Source organism: Thermobia domestica, chromosome 1, assembly GCF_964235325.1.
Source record: "Thermobia domestica chromosome 1, izTheDome1.hap1.1, whole genome shotgun sequence".
Lineage (NCBI taxonomy): Eukaryota > Metazoa > Arthropoda > Insecta > Zygentoma > Lepismatidae > Thermobia > Thermobia domestica.
The window spans coordinates 14873839-14887167 of NC_137454.1; the positions used below are offsets into that span (position 1 = coordinate 14873839).

The 13329-nt window shown below is 42.3% G+C and overlaps 1 protein-coding gene across 2 annotated transcripts in view; it reads right to left on the reverse strand.

Annotated features, from left to right (window-relative positions):
• The window catches only part of Tmem214 (Transmembrane protein 214), a 125992-nt gene that overhangs the window by 71676 nt on the left and 40987 nt on the right, over positions 1-13329 (reverse strand). The window lies entirely within an intron of this gene.

The following is a 13329-nucleotide window of genomic DNA, read 5'->3' on the forward strand; positions in this document are numbered from 1 at the left end:
CTGTTGTGGTATAAAACATCCAAAACAAATACATACAAAAATTCACCATTGGTCAGAATGTGTAAGCTGTATAATAATATAGCACAAAGTGTAGAAGAATTTGACCTTAATCTTAACCAGCAAGTGTTTATAAAATTAATCAAAAATAAATTTTTACTGAATAATAGTTCAGGATAAAATAAATATAGGTGTAATTATGGACTTTATCTATGTATTGATGTCTTCTTGCTTTCAAGTATATGTGCGTGTACTTATATGTGTATGTATTCATATAAAACCTATATACCTGTAGGGTATGTACTTCAATATGTGTGCCTGGAAATATTCAGAAGCATAAACCATAACTGTTGTTTATAGCGATATCTATTATCTAATTTTGTGTATCTGAGAAGAATGTTTCTTGCCATTTTTGTGTTTTTTTTTTTTTGTTTTTTTTTGTATTTTTATTTTCATTTTTCTTTTTAATGCTATCTTTTTTCTTTTTTAATTTTTATCACTTACTAATCTAGTAATTGTTCCTTTAATGTATGTAATAGATTGTAAGAGCCTTCTGTAAATGGAGATTTTTTCTCTGTTGAAGGTAAATAAATAAATAAATAAATAAAGATGCCCTGCTAAGCCAACCAAGAAACTTTCTGCAGTATTAGGGATATTCAGGAATTTGTTTCCGTTATAAAATTCGAGTAATGCATAAATTCTCCGAGAGAAGCAAAGAAGAGCGATTAGCATTTTCTGAGTTTTACTATGATAGTACCGGAAACAGGCAAAATGTACCGAAAAACTAAACATCCCCCCCCCCAAAAAAAAAATCTAAGAGGTTGAACCTTTCTTTTTTTGAGAAGAAAGTCAATTTCTGCGTTAGCTATACCTGAAAATGTTTCGGAACAACTTTCATAGCTAACTTTCATACAACAGCATTGTCATTCAATACACAATAGATGATGCAAGACGGAGCAAGACCACACGCGATGGATGTTGTGCTCTTTGCATGAAACAATCTGACAAGGAGTGGTTTTAAATTGATTTCTAACTCTGTTCCATTATGGATAATCGTGGTTCTTAACCAGCACAGATTTGAATCCACGCGACTATTTTATTTAGAGATTTCCTAAGGAAAAGATAGTCAGTAAATATCCGGACAGTATGATGAAAATGAAAAGCAAACCATTCAGGCATGACGTCATCACTAAAGATATCAGTTGCCGCGTAGTGGGAAACCTAACTGGCTGTTTTAAAACCCATGGAAACGGTGGATAAATTGAGCATTTGCTAAAGTGAAAAGTACTTCAATTGTAAAGTGTAACGTTTACTATTCGATGCTTTTTTTAAAAATATCAAACCTGAACTCTGGATCATTTCGTGTGCTACCTTGTATAAAAACATGTAGAATACTACTAACTTCTTGATTGAAAATAAAATTTGGCGAAGTTGTAAAGCTGGAACTCCTAAGGTGGTCGTACGTGGTTAGAACAAAGAAATCTTAGTGTGGCCATATGAAAATCAAAATAAAATGTCATTAGATTACAGTTGTAAACAAAATACAGAAGACACTAAGAAGATGCACGTAACTCTATTAAAGAACGAAAGTCTTGTCATCTGATTGCAGAAAAAAATAGAGAAAGCAAAAGAGAAAGAATAGTAGATAAAGAAATCTGATCGGTGCTACTGTTTTCCTTTTTTTTCTCTCCCTATCTTTCGATGGAAGACAATGTGGTCTGATCTAAATCTGCGTAGGTATCAAGAACTGGTAACTATAACAGCTGTAATACGGAATAGAGAAGTTACAAGATACGAAGCAAAAACTTGAGAAGAACGAGCGATAAATGATATCGAGACAGTATCGATGACGAACGTTGAAAAAATATATATACATCTGTCTGTATATATAAAAATGACTATGATTGTGATTTCCTACCTCTAGATCTCGATCAAATTTTTCAACATAAATGATGTTCGGGCCTGGGATGGCTTTTATCATTTTACTTTGACAGTGCAACTTAGGGAAGGGGGAAGATATTCAACAATGATCGAAAATGACAGATATTATGTCGAATCAATAATTTTCCTGGTCTCTGAGACGAACAGTGGGATTTCAGATGCAATTTAAATCTACATTCAACACTTTATGTCCAAAATAAAACGTATTCTTCTCGTGCAAAGAATGGTATTCTGTGATGTCCGATACTTAAAACTGACCGATGTGTCTAATCCATAGTTTTTGGGGTCGCTGAGATGAACAGTGACACTTCCGATGCAGTTTAAATCCAAATTCAGTCCTTTATGTCGAAAATGAAACGTACTCTTCCCGTGCGGCGATGATGATTTTTGAGTTTAACGTCCCGTTCAGCAGCGAGGCTATATGAGAAGTGGACCTACTGATTAACGTGGAATCTGAATCACTTTAGCTCTCGCCGGGAATCGAACCCGGGTCTCCCGCACCAAAGGTACATACGTTAACCGCTTAGTCTCCCCGTGTGACGAACGGGTATTCTGCTAGTATATGATAAGAATTAATTAATTAATTAGTCAGTGGTGACTTAAAATATAAAAGTAAAAATAAATAAACACATCGACTTTACCTCGTAACTTTTAAAGGGTTCACAACAGGAGTGAAAAATGTTAACAAGATGGGGAAAAGCTTAGCAACGCTTCACCCCGCTATCTGCAATATTACTCTCTATAATTTTGTTTATGAACAAATAATCAACCACAAATAGTAGACGAAACCGTAAAAAATTTGCAGAGTATTTTCATGAAATAGACCTGCAGTCTGCGAGACATTAACAGATTTTCGTGCTTCATTTGATTCTGCCCACAAATCAGCGACTTATGCGCCGTATGAGTTCAACCAATCTCATCCAATCAGGATCAAACTTGGAGCGATGATAAGACCTTCACATGCTATATAAGGGTGTAAAATATTATATGTTATGAAGGCTTTCGGTTCCCGAGTTACGGGCACTCAAATTTTCAGTCATATTTCAGAAACACGAAACAATACAGCAAACTCATCCGATCGGAATCAAACTAGCCACGGTAGTAGACCTTGAAATGCTATGTACGAGGTATGATCAAAAAATATGGTGAATAATTTTATTAATAACAAAGTAATAAGCTTACAAGGAATTTGGTTCAATCTCCTTCAAAATATTGTCCTTGGCTAGCAATGCACTCATCACACGTTGAATCCATGACTGAAAGCATTTCTGGAAGAACGAGCAGCTGCTGTGTCAAGGTCCTTTCAATGTCAGGAATTGTTTCAAAGCATTTTACTTTAAGCACTGTTTTAATTTTTGGGAGAAGCCAGAAGTGGCATAGTGCTATATCTGGAGAGCACAGCAAATGTGGACAGATAGGAATATTTTTTCGGCCAAAAACTCGCGGATCAAAAGCAAAATATGGCACGGCGTGTTTTCGTGGTGAAAAAAGGAAGCCATTTGTCCATTTAGTCGGCGGTTAAAATGCTTTTCACGAACCCACACGAGATGTCTAGTTGTTCTGAAAGCTCTCGAATAGTCATTCGCCTGTTTGAACAAATCATTTGTGTCACTTTTTGATGTCAAAGGACGTCTAATCGTTGCTCGTTTTCAATCGACTGTTTGCCGCTTTTGAATCGCTCGTACCACTTGTAAACAGTCTTGAATGCCAAGGCTTCCTCGCCATACACTGATTTTGACATTTCGTGACCTTCTTTGGCACTTTTTTTGCAGCTTAGAACGAAACTTAATGTTGGCGCGCGACAGACACTCTTAACACGTCCTCACTCTTCTGCCTCTGAAGCCAACTAACCCGTTCAAACTTTACCCTGACTATACCAAAGGTTTAGGCTGGTGGGCTTACTAGCTAAAATGTTTACAACATCGATAGATGGCACTGTGAAACTATATTCACCGTACTGTTTGATCACACACCTTTTAAACGGGTAAACTATTATGTGTGTACGTTTTCGGTTCCTGAATTAAGAGAGGCAAGATTCTGCGTCATATTTTCGAAAACAAAAAAACACACACCGAACTCATCCGATTGGTATCAAACTTGGCATGGCGGTAAAACATGACCCCTTCGTTATGCAAACATGTGAAATATGGTAACTAGGCTTCACAACCAAAGTTCTACATCAATTCGATGGAGATATTAAAATGTAATACATACTGTTTAAATAGCAATTAACACTTTCAGTCCTACTGTAGTTCCGGAACGATAGGCTATAAACTTATGTTAAATCCGAGTATTGTTCGGGAATGACACGGCCATTTGAAATTTAAAATACCAACCAAAAAACAATTTTGTATGCTGTTTTGTTGGAGAAAGTATGATAATTTTAAATGCTTTGTGATTATCTACTGGGAAACCTGATCTAAGAATGGCTTTCAGTCATTGTAGAAAGAGAAATAAAGAAGGCATAATCATTATCACTCACAACACACAAACGCTTTGTGTTGAGCAAGTAGCTGAAGTAGGGGAAGTTGTTTATTACATATTTGGACTAGGTGATTGTAAGAGTGCAATGTCTATTTCTAAGCAGAAATTATCATGCATTTGGGTAGTCGCTGTCACAGGGCTCCTAGTGGTCTGGTCTCTTGTAAATAGTTGAAAAGTGACCAAAAGCACACGACAAAGTGACCAAAATCTCATCATGCCCCTTTTTTCCTTTGTCAATTCTTCCATCACCTCTCTCTCTCTCTGTTGTTCATCTTTTCTTCTTTACTTCTTTTTCAGCTTCCTCCTTTCTTAGGTTTTCTAAGTATGCTTTGTAGTTACGGTAAGCAGACTTAGCAGATGTAAGAAGCTTCTGAGTAAGTGGAACCAGTTCTGGCCTATTTCCGAATTTCTTCATCCCAGACATTATATTTAACTTAGCATTGAGAGTTCTCAAAGCCATGAAATATTCAAATTCATCACCTACTCTTAAGAAGGACATACAAGAAGCATAACACAAGACGAACATGATGAAACACACACACACACACAAAACGTTGAGCGGAGCGTTAACTATTACGAGAGAAAACTAAAAGACTATTATGATAGAAGAAAGAATAGACACAGAAGGGTTCTCAACCCCACCTTGAGAGCTTAAGCATCCACCAATCATCCACTGTGCTTTAGAAAGAATAAAAGCTGAAGTGAGAATGAAGCTGACTGTTTCACTTGTGGCAGCAAGTACTGAAACTTTCAGAAGAGTAATGAGTAACAAGTTTCTGCCTTTTTCAATTTATTTTTATAATACTTTTCTCAGAAAACTGTCAATACAAAACATAAATCTCACGAAAAAGTCACTTTATCTCCCAAAAAAGTAACTTTTAGTGGCAACTTTAAAAAAAAAAAATCACTACGCTATGAGCCCTGCTGTCATGTTTCTTAGCATAATTGTGCCTGAATTATTGCTCATTCTTTCGAATCGTAGATATGGATCTTCCGTCAACAAGTACAGGTATAATGAGGACAGGCATAATGGGGGTTTGCGGCAAGAAAGGTGAAGTAGAGAAGAAATCACAGAACTGCCCTACGATTTTGATTCTGCTGTATATGACACAGATGATGATAGTCAGGGGAAGAGGGTATCTCAAACTTCGAGTTCCAGCTCCGGTGAGGAAAGCAAGGAGGAGAGGTGCAACCGCCAAGCAAAGTGGCAAAGTGGCAAAGCAGCAATGTGCTGAAAAGGTTGTTAGTGATAAGTGGAGTGATGTAATTCAAGGTAAACAGAAAACATTTTTTCTTTTTTTATCGGAACACCAAGAGTAAAGGAAAATATTCAGCTGATAGTTCCTCCTTTGAATTTTTCATTTTTTAGTGACAATATATTTGCATTCATAAGAGATTAGACAAACTAGTATGCACGACAGTAAATCGCAAAGGAAAAGATAGAAGGTCTCTTGAAATCAAATTCAATATTCAAGAATTGATACTTCTACTTTCATTTCTGAAAGTTTCAATTGTTTAGAGTTCATATCAACTTACGAAGATATGATTTTAAAATAACACTTATTTTCTCCAGGACACAGGGCTTTGACAATTTAAATACCCCTAGGATCGAAAGTGTTAAACGTTGCTTTTGGACAGAAAAAAATAATTCATATTGTTTTTACTTGTTGGAAATTTACCCAATAATTACATACACACACACAGAAAATTACATACACACACACACAAAAAAAAAAAAAAAAAATCCTTTCCTTCTAGACCACAAGACAGAAAGGAACAAGACTTGATACTTAGGAAACTAAGATTTACGGTTGTCAAAATACGAATATGTCACTAATTTGGATGAATTTAATGTGTATGGTTGAAGAAGGGAAATGGGAAATGTGCATGAAATTCGGGGTTATTCGCATATATACATAGTAGTTTAATCATAGCGTTTGCAACGAACTAGCATCATACACTGAAAGGTATTTTAATATTCTAATAGCATATGATACGCAGATATATTGAGAGCAGAAAATTTATGCCACCATTCAATATGGCCACCTTAAGTTTGTAAACCGTCCCGAAAAATACGTGGCAAATCACATGAAAATGAAATGAAATCTTTGAGTTTTACGTCCCACGGTTATGCCGGTTAGGCTAAAGGAGACGGTGATTATGAGAAATGAATGAAATGGTGGAATGAAGAAAGTGGGAGGAAACGGGAGAACCCCAAGAAAACCCACGCACACGATGTTTGTCCACCACAAAGTTCACTTGGCGGGGGCCGGGATCGAACCCGGGACCCCAAGCACCAGAGGTGAACGCTCTACCACTGAGCCACCGCGGCCCCTCAAATCACATGAAACTCTGCACTATATACATAGGGACATCTGCCACTGCCTTCACAGGAGAATGCTTCAGAAAGGTAATGTTAGGGTGTCTTTTGTCCTGAAGCTCAAAAAGTTCAGATCTGGACTAGCAGAGAGTTAATAAGGAGAAATCAAGTTTAAAACGTATCAATCTAGCCATTGCCGGCAGTTCGTGCCTTACCCTGCTGAAACCTTTAGTCTTGGACACAAAAAATTTGTGGAGAAATGTTCTTAACAGACTTGATCTCCCCTGTGGCCACATGGTTTGCATACAACTTCGGCGCGAGAGATCGTGGTTCGATTCTCGGCGGAGCTCATGTGGTTTGATTGATTGATTGATTGAAATTGTTTGGGTGGGCGCGTCGACAACGGGGTCTTTTGCACCCTTCTTTGACAGGAACAAAATAAAAGCAATCAAGAAGAAAAAATAGGAGTGCAGAAATAATAAAATAAAAGAGGTATCTGGAGCATGCTAAAGTGGCAAGACTTTGATGAAGTAAAATGTCATAGCATTTAGAAAATGTGCAAACTCAATACACAAAGACTAGGACTGGTTAGTACACAATGACAGGTTAATCTTCTCTGCCGGGGCAGCTCGGCAATAGGTGAACACACGTAGGGCAGCCCATAATTAGTATGGAATATAACAGTGCAGTAATAGAATAAAAGCAAGGAAATGCTATGACAAGCATAAAATCATGAAAGCTAAGAAATAGTAGATAAAATCAGAATAAAATTAATTAAAAACAAACGTGAGAAATGCACTCACAGAGCATTCACAACATGCAGATTCTGCAAATAATTGAACATTTTCTGGATCATGGATTCATCATCTCCAAGCAAGATTGCCATATCGGCTGGTAATCCAAGTCGAGCTCGCTCAGGAGCAAGAGGCACACATTCCACTAAGAGGTGACGAATACTCAGGGCTGACCACAATGACGACACACAGGCGGAGGCGTACGTCGCAGAAGATGTGCATGGGTGAGATGACTATGTCCAATACGAAGGCGTGCCAAAGTCCGTTCTTCAGGCGAGATGATCGGGAGCTCGTCGACCAGACTCCAAGGTGGGGCTTCACTGCATGCAGCTTATTGTGAATCTGCTCATCCCAGTGTGTCTGCCAGCGGTGAAGAACACGACGAACGATCACAGACGAAGATCAGAGCTGGGGAGCGGTGCTGAATAGGCAGGGGCCTGTAAGGGCAGCGTCTCTGGCAACACGGTCAGCATGCTCATTACCTGGAATACCAGCATGGCCAGGCACCCAACAAAACTGGACGTCACAACCTGCAAGATGTAAGGAATGGCAGGAGAGGAGAATTTGCTGAACGATAGGGTGCGCAGTTGACACGTCGGTAAGACTACATAAAGCGCTGCTGGAGTCAGAGCAGACAAGAACCTGCCGAAGATGGCGGCGACGAATATAATGCAGGGTCTCCAGGATAGCAACCAATTCAGCAGTGAACACACTGGTAGTAGGATGGAGCTTCAAGCCAGCGCCATGGTCAGCCGTGACGAAGGCACAGCCAACAAAATCTTCAGACTTCGAACCATCTGTGTAGAAGATATCGTAGGTACGGTACGCCTCCAGAAAAGAGAGGAATTCCTGACAGAACTGTTGATTGCTGGTGAGAGACTTCTTAAATTGCAGTAAATGAAAAGTGACAACTGGTGGAAGAACAGTCCACGGAGGAATAGGAAGGAAGCCCAATGACAGATAGCAGGAACTTCCAGTCCTAATGAAGCCACAAGGTCGAGAGGCACGAATGCCAAAAGGCCGAGTAGCAGTGGGTCGTGCTTGATATCTGGCGTAGCGAGCACCAGCCTCAAGTGCAAAGGCCGAAGGATGGGCAGGTAAGGCTTGAATATGGATGTAATAGCGCAGAAGCAGGCAGTCTCGACGGTGGGAAAGAGATGGCTCATGAGCCTCAACATAGAGACTAGGAATAGGGCTGGTTCGAAAAGCTCCAAGCGCCAAACGAAGGCCAAGATGATGAACTGCATCCAGATGACGGAGGATGGAAGGTCGAGCAGAACCATAGGCAACACAGCCATAGTCCAATTGGGAGCGGATGAGGCTACGATATAAACGCAGCATCACCACACGGTCAGCACCCCACGAAAGATGAGACACCATACGTAGTAAGTTCAAGGAGCGCAAGACAGCGATACTTCAGTTCCCGAACATGAGCAGCCCATGTAAGTCTGCGGTCAAACTCCAAGCCCAGAAAACGAACAATGATCGACATAGGACAATCGAGAACCGCCAAGGAACAGGTCAGGATCGTAAGCACATTGGCGTAGGCGACAAAAATGTACACAGTGTGTTTTGGTGAGAGAAAAGCAGAAGCCAGTAGTGGAAGACCAGCGGTGAAGACGGTTAAGCACTAACTGTAACTGGCGAGTAACAGTACGGAGGTCACGTGAGCGACAGTAGATAGTAAAGTCGTCCACATAAAGCAACCCATTAACTGTAGGGGAGAGTTGCGACATCACACTGTTCACAGCTACAGCAAATAATGTGACACTTAACACACTACCCTGGGGAACACCATTTTCCTGTGAAAATGGAGCAGAAAGAATAGCTCCCAGCTTGACTCGAAAAGTACGTTGTGCAAGAAAGTTCTGGATGAAGAGAGCCAAGTGGCCACGTAAGCCCCAGAGATGGAGTTGTCGTAAAATGCCATAACGCCAAACAGTGTCGTAGGCCTTTTCAAGATCGAAGAAGATGGCTATCAGATGTTCTTGATGACGAAAGGCATCCTGAATAGCACTTTCGAGATGCGCCAGATGATCAGTAGTAGAGCGGAAGCGTCGAAAGCCGCACTGAAGATTAGTAATGAGGCCATGGTGTTCAAGAAACCAGACTAATCGGGCGTTGATCATCTTCTCCAACAGTTTACACAGACAGCTTGTCAAGGCGATTGGGCGGTAGCTTCCACTAGAAGTAGCAGGTTTGGCAGGCTTCAATATAGGAAGAATAAAGGCTTCACGCCAGGCAGCAGGGAAGGAGTCTTCAAGCCAGATACGGTTGTACAGTTCAAGTAGATGTTGTTTGCCATCATCAGGGAGGTGCCTGAGCATAGCATAACAGATGCCGTCCGGACCAGATGCCGTATCCTTCGTAGAAGCCAAGACCGCAGCAAGTTCAGCAGGAGTAAAGGGGAGATTGTAAGGTTCCACCGTCCGGGATCTGAACTGAAGCGGCGTAGATTCGATGCGTTGTTTATGAGTGAGGAATTCAGCTGAGTAGTAAGTAGAACTGGATACATCAGCAAAATGACGTCCCAATTCAGCAGCGATTCTATCCTTATCAGTAACCATAACACCATCAATGACAAGAGATGGGACCGCAACAGTGGAAACATGGCCCTGGAGACGACGAATCTGCGACCAAACCGCTGTCATGGAGCTGCCAGCAGTAAGGGAAGAAACATAAGTGCGCCAGCTTTGACGTTTTGCTTGCTTAATGAGATAGCGGGCACGAGCACGAAGACGACGAAATTGAGCCAAATTATCGGCTGTAGGAGCACGATTAAATGTACGGAGTGCTCGACGCCGGGCCAGAATAGCATCACGAATCGCATCAGACCACCAGGGAACAGTGCGTTTGCACCGGGAACCACCATAAGTAGGAATAGAGTCAACTGCAGCTGCCAGGATACTCTGCTGAAAGGCGTTACAATGCTCATCAACAGTAAAACTAGGTTCTAAAGAGAAATGAAAAGTTGCAGAAAAATGACCCCAGTCTGCTTTACGTAGATTATAGCCAATGAACGGAGTGGAAGGGTTGAGCGGAAGACCATGTACAAGAATAGGGAAGTGGTCACTGCCACACAGGTCATCATGCACACGCCAAGTAAGATGGCCACCAAGTTGAGGACTACAGATGGAGAGGTCCAAATGGGAGTAAGTACCAGTAGCACTAGTAAAATGTGTGGGACTGCCATCATTAAGGAGCAAGGAGTTAGTGCTATCCAGGAAACTGGCAATCTCGTGACCTCGAGGCTCAGTACGAGGAGAGCCCCATAATGCATAGTAGGAGTTAAAGTCACCCACAAACAAAAAAGGAGGTGGAAGCTGGCGTACAATCAATTCAAGATCAACAGCACTAAATGCGTCATGACGCGTAAGATAGACACAGCAAACCGTAACAGGTTGTCTTAAGAAGACACGAACAGCTAGAAGCTGGAAAGCACTGTTTACATGGAGGAGAGTAGAGTGGTAGGCATCAGACACACCAATTGCCACACCACCCGCTGCACGACCACTAGTAAGCTGATCATGACGATATATCGTGTAACCAGAAAGGACAGAGTTACTACTAGATGTAAAATGCGTTTCCTGAAGACAGAAGATTATAGGATGAAACGTTGTCAATAACTGCTTGAATTCTTCGTAGTGAGTGGAGTATCCATTTAGATTCCATTGAAGAAGAGCCATGGTCAACAAGAGTCAAGCACAAGAAGTGAAGTACTGCGCCGGCCTTTTTCACAGCCTTCCACAAGGGTGAAGCTATCAAGCTTCTCTTCCACCGTAGCATCCATAAGAGACTCATTATCACTGGAGAGGCTATGTGATTTATGTCTCTGTTTCTTCGCCCCAGGCGGACTAGCAGACTGGGTGCGTGAAGCTTTCTTCGTTGGTTGATCAGAAAAAGCTGCAGAAGAGGTGGAGGCAGCCTTGGAAGCCTGGGCTTGGAGTTGTTTCTTCCGTTCCTTTTTACTGAGGGGTTTCGGCGGAGGCTGATTAGTAGACTGCTTCAAAAAATGGGCGATCGATGGAGTAGAGGCAGATGATGTAGTACTAGTAGACTGATTGTGAGCAGCAGACGTCTGAGACTTAGGAGTGGGCTTAACACTTCTGGAAGGCGAAGGGTCCGTTGATGGAGGCTTACGTTGCGAAGCAGTAGATGACTTTTGCTTCGTGCGTGAGAGATCTGAGTTTGTAGACTGAGCAGTGGCACGGGACGCCTTGGGAGAGGCGGGCACACTGCGAACCTCAACATCTGTCTGTGTGGCAGAGTCAACCGTCTGAGTTCCTTGGGATCGACTGTTTTTCAAAAGAGAAGAAAAACTAGTGCCGAAGGTGACCTTTGGTTGGATACGTCTTTTAGCCTCAGCTGCAGAGATCTTTTCGATGACCATCAGTTCGCGGATTTTCTTTTCGGCCACAAATTGAGGGCAGTCACGTGACCAGGCTGGGTGGTCACCTTTACAGTTGGCGCACTTCGGTGGGGCCGCACATGGGGCCTGACCATGGGCTGCAGAACTGCAATTTCCACAGAGACCAGCTGCATTGCAGGAAGGTGCGGAATGTCCAAAATGCTGGCAGTTGAAGCATCGCATCGGCAGTGGAATGTATGGCCGGACTTTTAATCTATGATACGCAACGTTCAAATGCGTCGGCAGGTCAGGTAGGGCAAACGTAAGGATGTAAGAATCCGTAGGTTGCACCGTACCTGCTTTCTTGGTGGTAATACGATGTACTTCCGTGACGTGACAATCCTGAAGTTCTTCGCAGATTTCAGCCTCTGGTAAGTCTCGTAAATCAAAACAGGTAATAACGCCCTTACTGGTGTTGAGTTGCCGGTGAGGCTCAACCACAATAGGAACAGGTCCTAATTGGGTACAAGCTAAAAGGAGTTTTGATTGCTTGTCCGATGTCGTGTGATCAAGTAAGGTACCATTTCTTAACCTTCTAATGTGGCCAGCAGGAAACGTGCCAGTAGCAATATGATGAAGCTGGCGATTTACAATAAACGGTGATAATTTGCTTAAAGCTCCAGCTGTGTCAGACGATCTATCTTTGATTATTAGATATCTTGGTACAGGACCAAGCTTTTCCTCATGCTTCTCTAATCCAGTAGCCTGGGAGGGTGGTTGATGCATAGCCATATTTCAAGTAAGCCCAAAATCCTCTCGGCTTCCCCGTCATGGTTCAAGCGGCCAACGAGGCTGGCAGGTCCTACCTGCATGACCCTTGTCAGCAAGCTAGACTGTGACCCCAAGTCAAAATGACAAGGGGGCAGAGCCACTTGCACCGCCGACTGATGGGTACTTCTTGAGAGGACCCACGTCCCACCGTGTTAGGGGAGGAACCAATGGCCCATTGGGGATCCCAGCATTTCCTTTCAGGGCATCACTCCTTCCGGTCCTGCTGGGGGCGCATGCGCTTCGCCCCGCCGTTCCATGGCTCCGGGTCCGGCGTCATCCAATCGAATCCAAAAACATATCAAGTCCATAGCAAGGTTGTCATCCAAAAAGGCAGTCCATATCCGAGGCTTATTTTGAACAGTGCTCGATCGCAAGTTTTAGATGCCGGGGGATCGGCCCGGCACAACCCCCAACCTGGAGGACCAGTGGCTGATTGCAGTTCCGAAGAACTGGGCGATGGGGGCGCCACATCCCGACGCCGCCCTCATGTGGTTTGGATCCCATGTTGAACTGTAGGTTCTCGTTTCATATAGCCTCGCTGTTAAAATTGACGCTAAACTCCAACAAAAATCAACACTCTCTCTCTCTTAATACACACCCTGGCCGATGTTTTG